This window comes from Triticum dicoccoides, chromosome 4B, assembly GCF_002162155.2.
Source record: "Triticum dicoccoides isolate Atlit2015 ecotype Zavitan chromosome 4B, WEW_v2.0, whole genome shotgun sequence".
Lineage (NCBI taxonomy): Eukaryota > Viridiplantae > Streptophyta > Magnoliopsida > Poales > Poaceae > Triticum > Triticum dicoccoides.
In genome coordinates, this window is record NC_041387.1 from 333,841,771 (window position 1) to 333,850,420 (window position 8,650).

Here is an 8,650-nt window from a genome sequence, read left to right on the forward strand (position 1 = left end):
CCGCCCTACGGGCGAGTGCCCGCTCGGGTGCGCCCGGGACCGGTGCCCGTTCGCCCGTTAGGGCTCCCCCTGAGCCACTGACCTTGGGGCCCCACCCCAGAACGTTTTAAAAAAAAAAGAAAAAAGGAATTAAAATAAATAAATAAATAAATATATTAAATAAATAAATAAACAATAACTAAAATAATTAAAATATTAATTAATTAATTAAGTAAGTAATTAAGTTAATTAATCCTGATTAGATTAACCTAATCACTAACTAAATTAACTAATCTGTAATTAAACTAAACAGAGAAACACAGGTGGGTCCCACTGGACCCACACGCCAGGTTGACCAGGTCAATGGTCAACGTTGACTGCTGACATCACCCTGATGTCATGCTGACGTCAGCATTTACTATTCTGGATAATGTTGGATTAAATAATTAATTAAATTCCAGAAATTAATAAAATCTTTAGAAAATCATATCTTTTAATCCGTAACTCGGATTAAATTATTTTCAACATGAAAGTTGCTCAGAACGACGAGACGATTCCGGATATGCAGCCCGTTCGTCCACCACACACCCCTAACATATCAAACACACAACTTTCCCCCTCCGGTTCATCTGTCCGAAAACGCGAAACACCGGGAATACTTTCCCGGATGCTTTCCCCCTTCGCCGGCATCACCTCATACTGCGTTAGGACAAACCTAGCACCGCTCTTTGTCATGTCTTGCATCATCTTGCTTATGTTTGCACTGTATTTATTGTTTCTTCCCCCTCTTCTCTTCGGTAGACTACGAGACCGACGCTGCTGCTGCCTAGTTCGACTATGGAGTTGACGACCCCTCTCTCTTGCCAGAGCAACCAGGCAAGCCCCCCCTTTGATCACGAGATATCGCCTACTCTTCTCTATACTGCTTGCATTAGAGTAGTGTAGCACGTTACTGCTTTCCGTTAATCCTATTCTGATGCATAGCCTGTCATTGCTGCTACAGTCATTGATACCTTACCCGCAATCCTAAATGCTTAGTATAGGATGCTAGTGTTCCATCAGTGGCCCTACACTCTTTTCCGTCTGCCATGCTATACTACTGGGCTGTGATCACTTCGGGAGGTGATCACGGGCATATACTATATACTTTACACTATTACATTACTGGTGATACTGTTTGGAGATGGGGGCTGAAGGGGCAGGTGGCTCCATCCAGGTAGTGGTGGGCCTGAGTTCCCGACGGCCCCCAACTGTTACTTTGTGGCGGAGCGACAGGGCAGGTTGAGACCACCTAGGAGACAGGTGGGCCTGGCCTTGTTCGGCATTCGCAGATACTTAACACGCTTAACGAGATCTTGGTATTTGATCTGAGTTGGCTACGAGCTTATACGCACTAACCATCTACGCGGGAGTAGTTATGGGTATCCTGACGTCGTGGTATCAGCCGAAGCACTTCAGACGTCAGCGACGGAGCGGCGCGCGCCGAATTGGACTGGAACGCCACTAGGCTAGGTCTGCTTTCTCCCGCCCTCGCAACGTGCAGGTGTGCTATAGGCGATGGGCCCAGACCCCTGTGCGCTTAGGTTTAGACCGGCGTGCTGGCCTCTCTGATGTGCCTAGGTGGGGCTGCAACGTGTTGATCTTCCGGGTAGGATTATGCTATGCGATGCTTCTTGGAGTTGCTACTTGGAGATGCTACTTGGAGGACTTCAATCTACTCTCTTCTACATGTTGCAAGACGGAGGCTGCCAGAAGCGTAGTCTTCGACATGATTAGCTATCCCCCTTTTATTCTGGCATTCTGCAGTTCAGTCCACCGATATGGCCCTTTACACATATACCCATGCATATGTAGTGTAGCTCCTTGCTTGCGAGTACTTTGGATGAGTACTCACGGTTGCTTTCTCCCCCCTTTTTCCCCCTTCCTTTCTTTCTGGTTGTCGCAACCAGATGCTGGAGCCTAGGAGCCAGACGCCACCATCGACGATGACCCCCTACTACACCGGAGGTGCCTACTACTACGTGCTGCCCACTGACGACGACCTGGAGTAGTTTAGGAGGATCCCAGGTAGGAGGCCTGCGCCTCTTTCGATCTGTATCCCAGTTTGTGCTAGCCTTCTTAAGGCAAACTTGTTTAACTTATGTCTGTACTCAGATATTGTTGTTTCCGCTGACTCGTCTATGATCGAGCACTTGTATTCGAGCCCTCGAGGCCCCTGGCTTGTATTATGATGCTTGTATGACTTATTTTATTTGTAGAGTTGTGTTGTGATATCTTCCCGTGAGTCCCTGATCTTGATCGTACACATTTGCGTGCATGATTAGTGTACGATTGAATCGGGGGCGTCACAGTAGACAAGCATGACCACGTAGTAGTCTTATAATAAACACTACCGAGTTCCGGTGGGGAAAACCATCATTGCGGATAACGAAGTCCTTGCATAAGTCATATGATTAGCTCTTATAAAGGAATTCCTTTGCCTGGAACAAATCAGTTAGTGGCTTGGTGTGCTAGGGAAACCCATAGAATGAAGATGATCAGTCTATCAGACCATGGAATACTTCGCACGTGCATGACTGACTTGGGATGATTTCAGAGGAAGTTAAAACAACTTTTCTCAAATTCACGACGGCAACTTGCATCAAAGGCACATGAACTGGAGACAGTCACTTCTTACATCCGAACATAGACTTCATGAGCGGGTCATGAAGATAATGCTTATAAAAGTTTCCAATACTAACTGCATGTTCAGCACGAATCATGGAGAAGATAAAAATGTTGCTGATGGGTTCAACAACAATTCATCCAGGTTTCCATGTAAGTGGAATTCCATAATTATGTGAACAAGCGATAGCATTAGTCAGACCCAAGAGATATAATGGTGTATGCTCGAGGGATCAACCACGAGTAAGACAACATTAAGAATACCGTTGGTTCTGATTTGATTTGAGGATATCCCACACTCAAATCAAAGTTTTGGCAAGACAATAGGTCCAACAACTGGTCACGAGGATCAATCGATGAAGGTATCATATTTCTTCAACACACATACAAGATATCCTAAGATGAACTAAATCGGACAAGCTTCCATCTTCCAACTCTCCAAGTTGTTGTTCAGCTTAGCCAACTAGCTCAGGGGTACCCAACACAGACTCTTGGAGAAGGGGTGGTTTACAAGAAACCAACTTGATCACGAACTCAACATAGCGGCCAGGTGACAACCTGGTAACACTTCCGAGAAGATATTCGGAAAATCGCGAACCACCGATATGTTACTAAGCTCGAGAACAATCTTGCCTTTCAGGGCAAGACGATATGATCAAATAAGAAAGGATTGGCACTATCCTAACTCATTGACCAAAAGAGTGCACCGGAGATAGGGACTAGGTAGCACAATCAACCTTAGTGTGACGATTCAATAATCGACACGCTAAGAATGAGGTTATCGTCCATTTAACTACCAAGCAACGGAGTTGCTAGCAGTATTGATTTCACACACCATGATTCACTCGTCGGCATTCCGGTTACAATAACACGGAAACCGAGGAATGACCAATGATGGCAAGAAGTATCACTGTACCAAGAGTTCATAGGATGGTGTGCAATTCCTATAATAATCCCGATATAAAAGATGGTAATACTCCAAGGTAGAATAGAACAAAAGCTGGGTTGGCATTTTGATCTGCGAGATACAACTACTTTGACCCAATCCTAGATATGGATGAGGTACTGGAGTTTGTTTCTCCTAGTCATTCCGGAATAGAATGGCTTGCCGGACCACAAGAGTAATAGTTATCGATGAGCTCAAGTGCATAACTACTCTTGACTATCAATTGATAGACGAGGGTCGGAAGACAACTAAAGCGGGACAACTCAAAGGAACATACAATTTTCTGAGTTGTGGATGCATAGGTTAGTATGTCGAATCAAATTCAATAGGTTTCTTCTGGATAACCCATGCAGAAAGGTAGAACTGGCAGAGTCGCAATATAGAATGGAGAACCCATCGAGAGCACTCCTGTTGTGATCTTTTGATCCAACAAACATCTGCCATAAGTGGTTCACAGTATTCGGAAGAAGGAAATACCACAGACCTCGAGGACCAATGCAAAGGTTACTAATATCTTAAAGGAACTAGCAACACTAACAACACGAGGTAAGTAGAGTGAATCTCGGGTTCAAAACCCAGAAGTGGAATACCTACATACTAAGTGGCATCACGGGATGCTTTCGAGAATGATGTCCAGAATCATCACACTGGGACACAGAACATGGCTAGATTACTAGATGATATTCTAGACATCTAGGGTCATAATAATAGCTCCAACATATACGTCGAGGCCATAGAGTACCTCAACCCAGCAGTTAGTGTGATTAACCTGGCCTAAAGAAACATCGGAAATGGAAAGAAAGGATTTGCAAATGCATCAGACTATTTAGAAACCTGGGATGACTCGGACAGCATAACGGTTGTAAATGCTCAAAAGATTTGAGACATGCTACAAAATGGTGGCATAACCACTCAGAGGCACAATGTCATGGGTTCGAGATCAACAGTTAACATAGGAAAATAGTAGGAACTGAAATGAAGCATAGATCCAACAGTCCTATGAGTCTACGGATTAGTAACACGTGATCCTGATAGATAGATGAGAAGTCCTGGTTCTTAATCCCCGTAGAAGAGAAGAGGTTGACTCAGATCAGAAGGCCATGAGGTATAAGGAGTAAAAAGAGCCTTATGTTCCATTCCCACAATCAATTCCCTTATATAACTAAAGAATTTCTAGACTCAACTTCGACCAGTTTGGCTTGGTAATCCTACAGGCAGTCAGGATCTGATACCAAAGCTGTCAGGACCCCGACTCAATGGCACATCGATCTAGCATGTAACACCTCATATCACTTTGCGGCCTCACGCACGGTATTCCCACGGGTGTCGCCTTACCTTGCCCGGGACCGTTTGCGCCTTTTGGCACACATATATGATAGTGTCGCTAGCATCCATATGACAAGGAGCCCGGGCTGACATGGCTAGTCATGAACCCAAAGTGGCACTAACTTACAGGGACAGGCATACATGACCCAGCATTGAACGTGTCGGTCATCAGCGAGTGAATCCAGGCTGTTGCACTGGGCTAGCGGGACTCCGGTAAACCGGGCTGTAGCGGGCTAACAGGACTCTGGTTCATCGCGTGACATTTCCCCATAGGGACAGACACAGGAATGAAGAAGGACACATGCCGGCCAGCCTAAGTGTTCCGGAGCAGTAGCAGGCTACCATGGCTTAGTGGAAGCACTAGGAGACATTTCCCAGTAAGAGAGGCTACTAAGGATAAACAACTAGATAGTCAGATCCCACACATACCAAGCATTTCAATAACATACACACAATATGCTCGATATGTGCAAATACAACATGGCATCACAACATGACTCTACAACTCAAGTATTTTGTTCAATAGGCTCCGAGGAGCGAGATATTACAAACATGGGTCTCATGACCCAACATTTAGAGCATACAGGTCAAAGCACATGCGGAAGCTTAACATGTCTGAGTACAGACGTCTACAAATGAAAAAGGCTGAGAAGCCTGACGATCTACAAGATCCTGCCGAGGGCACAAGATCGTAGCTGAGGTAACAAGCTAAAGATCGAAGTCCACGTGGAACTACTAGTGAGACTGAGGTCTCTCTGCAAAAACGTAAAATAGGCAAACGTGAGTACAAATGTACCCAGCAAGACCTACATCAGAACTATCTACATATGCATCATTATCAACAAAGGGGATGGTGGAGTTTAACTGCAGCAAGCCAGCTTTGACTCGCTGGCTATCCTGAACTACGACTGCAACCGACTCTTTGAGGTGGCGCACACGAGTCCACATATTCACCAAACAATACACCGCTATGGATCCGCTCCCGTCTTCCTACGAGAACGCCATCCATAGCACTCACGCTTATCTTGCGTATTTTAGAGTATCCACTTTCACTTGTCTATGAACTGTACAGGCAACCCAGAAGTCCTTTACCACGGACATGGCTATTCGAATAGATGATGTTAACCCTGCGGGGGTGTACGTCTTCACACACGCTCTCACCACTTACCGCCGTTTAAACGACATGTACTCGGCAACCTTCAAGCGGAAGCCCAACGAGGGTGTCGGCCACGACCTACCTAAACACTCAAGTCTCTAGTCCAGGTTTATCGCCTATTCGGGTTCCATCCGCGAGGAGATCCGGCCGGAGTTTCGCTCACAGCCCCAAACGATGTGTGCAAGGTTCCCGAGACACCAAACGGGCGCTCGGTACACCGTGCCACGTGCCTACCGCATCACAGCCCACCCCTCCGGTCAGCGCTGCCCACGGCCTCCAGCATACTACAAACACCAGAAACTACTTGCAACTCCTGGACAGAGGACAAGGGTGATTAAGAAGCCGATAGGGTCCATTGGTTTCGGGCCCAATGCGTGGTAGTAACTATTTCATGGATCACAAACACAGAACTCAGTTCCTGAGGACGACTGCAATGAGACAACCCACCATGTACTCCTACATGGCCTCTCACCGCTACCTTTACCAAATCGTGTTCACACACTTAGCTCACACATAGTAGGACATGTTCACACACCTCTGATTCAATCCCGACGAATCAGACCTGACTCAACTCTAAGCAGTAGCAGGCATGACAAACAAGCATGAATGAGTAGGCACAACATGGCTCAAACAACTCCTACTCATGCTAGTGGGTTTCATCTATTTACTGTGGCAATGACAGGTCATGCAGAGGATAAAGGGGTTCAGCTACCGCAGCAAGTAACAGTTGAATTGTTGTTGTCCTAATGCAGTAGAAGAGAGCAGGAGCGAGAGAGTAGGATTGTATCGGAATGAACAAGGGGGTTTTGCTTGCCTGGCACTTTTGAAGATAATATAGTTCTTCATCGGTGTCATCGAACTCATCGTCGGCACGTCGTCTACGGAGAGGGGACAAACACCGACAAACAAGAGAGAAACACAATCAATGCCATGCAACAATATGATGCATGAAGATGACATGGCAATATGCTGTTGATTGGCCTAATGCATCTAGCCACAAGTTAAATGGGGTTGGTTTGAATACTAGGTTCAACTTCAAACTCCATATGTGAGAGTTTAAATGCCATTTAATTGATTTGACCTGATCAGCAGGTGTAAGTTGTTCTAACATGCATGAAAATGGTACAGATGGATAGATTGGATTTTTCTGATCATTTTTCATATATAAATTATTTCATTCTGAGTTATAGATTATTTTCTATGAATTTTAGAAGTTTAGGCAAATTTCTGGATTTTTCTGAATAAGAATAAATCCAGAAAAGGGCATTACTGCATCAGCCTGACATCATCATGACGTCAGCAGGTCAACGAGGCACGGTCCGGGTCAAACTGACCAGTGGGTCCCGTCTGTCAGTAGCTAGTTAAAGTAACTAAATTTAGTTAGCGCTAATCCTGGGTTAGTTAGCAGGGCAGGCCCCACCTGTCATGGACCCAAGGGTCAAACTGGGCCCACCGGTCAACGGTCAGCGGGGCTCAAACCCACCGGCGACATGACGCCGGCGAGGCCAGATGCGGTGGATGGGCTCGGGTTTGCGTCTCCGGCGACCAAACGGGCGGCCGAGACCATCTACGAAGAGCTGGAAGCGAGCCGCGTCGTTTGGGGGTGGAAGTGGAGCTCGGGGAGGCCGGGAATGACGCCGGCGACGACCTTGGCAGTCGCCGGAGCTTGGGTGAGCTCGGGCTCGTTGCTGCAGTGGCCTAGGCAGGGCGACGCAAGCATCTATGGCTCCTACGCGTTGCGGGGAGTGTGTTGGACACAATCCCGGGACAATATGGTCATCGGAGCATGACCGGCGACAACGCGGGCGGCAGCGCATGCGGTTGAGCTTCCTGCAGTCGATGCAGAGGATGATAGCAAGAACGGAGAAGATGGGAATGTAGCTGATCTCACAGCGGTTGCGACGAGCGAGACGGCGAGGTCGGGGACGAGCTGAAGCAGTGGTGACGGCGAAAGGGATCTCCGGCGGTGCTCAGCAAAGACGAGGATGAGGCGGTAACTCCAGGGCGAGCGAGCGCTCGGGGCTCGGTCCGCTCAATGGAGAGGAGGGCGGCGGAGCTCCTGGACACGGTGGCGTGGCACGGAGACGACGGAGGGCACGGCTATGGCGATGGTGCGACTACGGCAGCGTCGGCCATCGTGGGAGAGAGCGAGGGAGAGAGGCAGGGGCGCGTGTGAGGTGTCCACGGGGTCGGGGCGGTGCCGCAGAGGCGCTTCGAGGCGTCGCGCTGGCGCGGACGACGGCAGACAGGCAGGGTGGGGGTGTGGCGAGCGCGGCGGCATCACGGTGTCCCTTCTTTGCCTACTGGTAGAGGTAGGTTATGACTGGCAGCGGCGCTGGGCTGGGCCGGCCAGGTGGGCTGCCTACTGGGCCGTCCAGGTAAGCCAGGTAAGTCTCTCTATCTCTCTTTTGTTTCCTAATTTCTATTTTTCTGCAACTTTGTGGCTTTATTAAAAATACAAAAACGGTTCCAAAAATCCTGAAAATAGGGGCTCTGTTAGGATTATTCCTAGCAACCCACACTTAAGTTCAGAATTAGTTGAGCACTTAAAATAATATATAGCATTTAAATGCCCAATT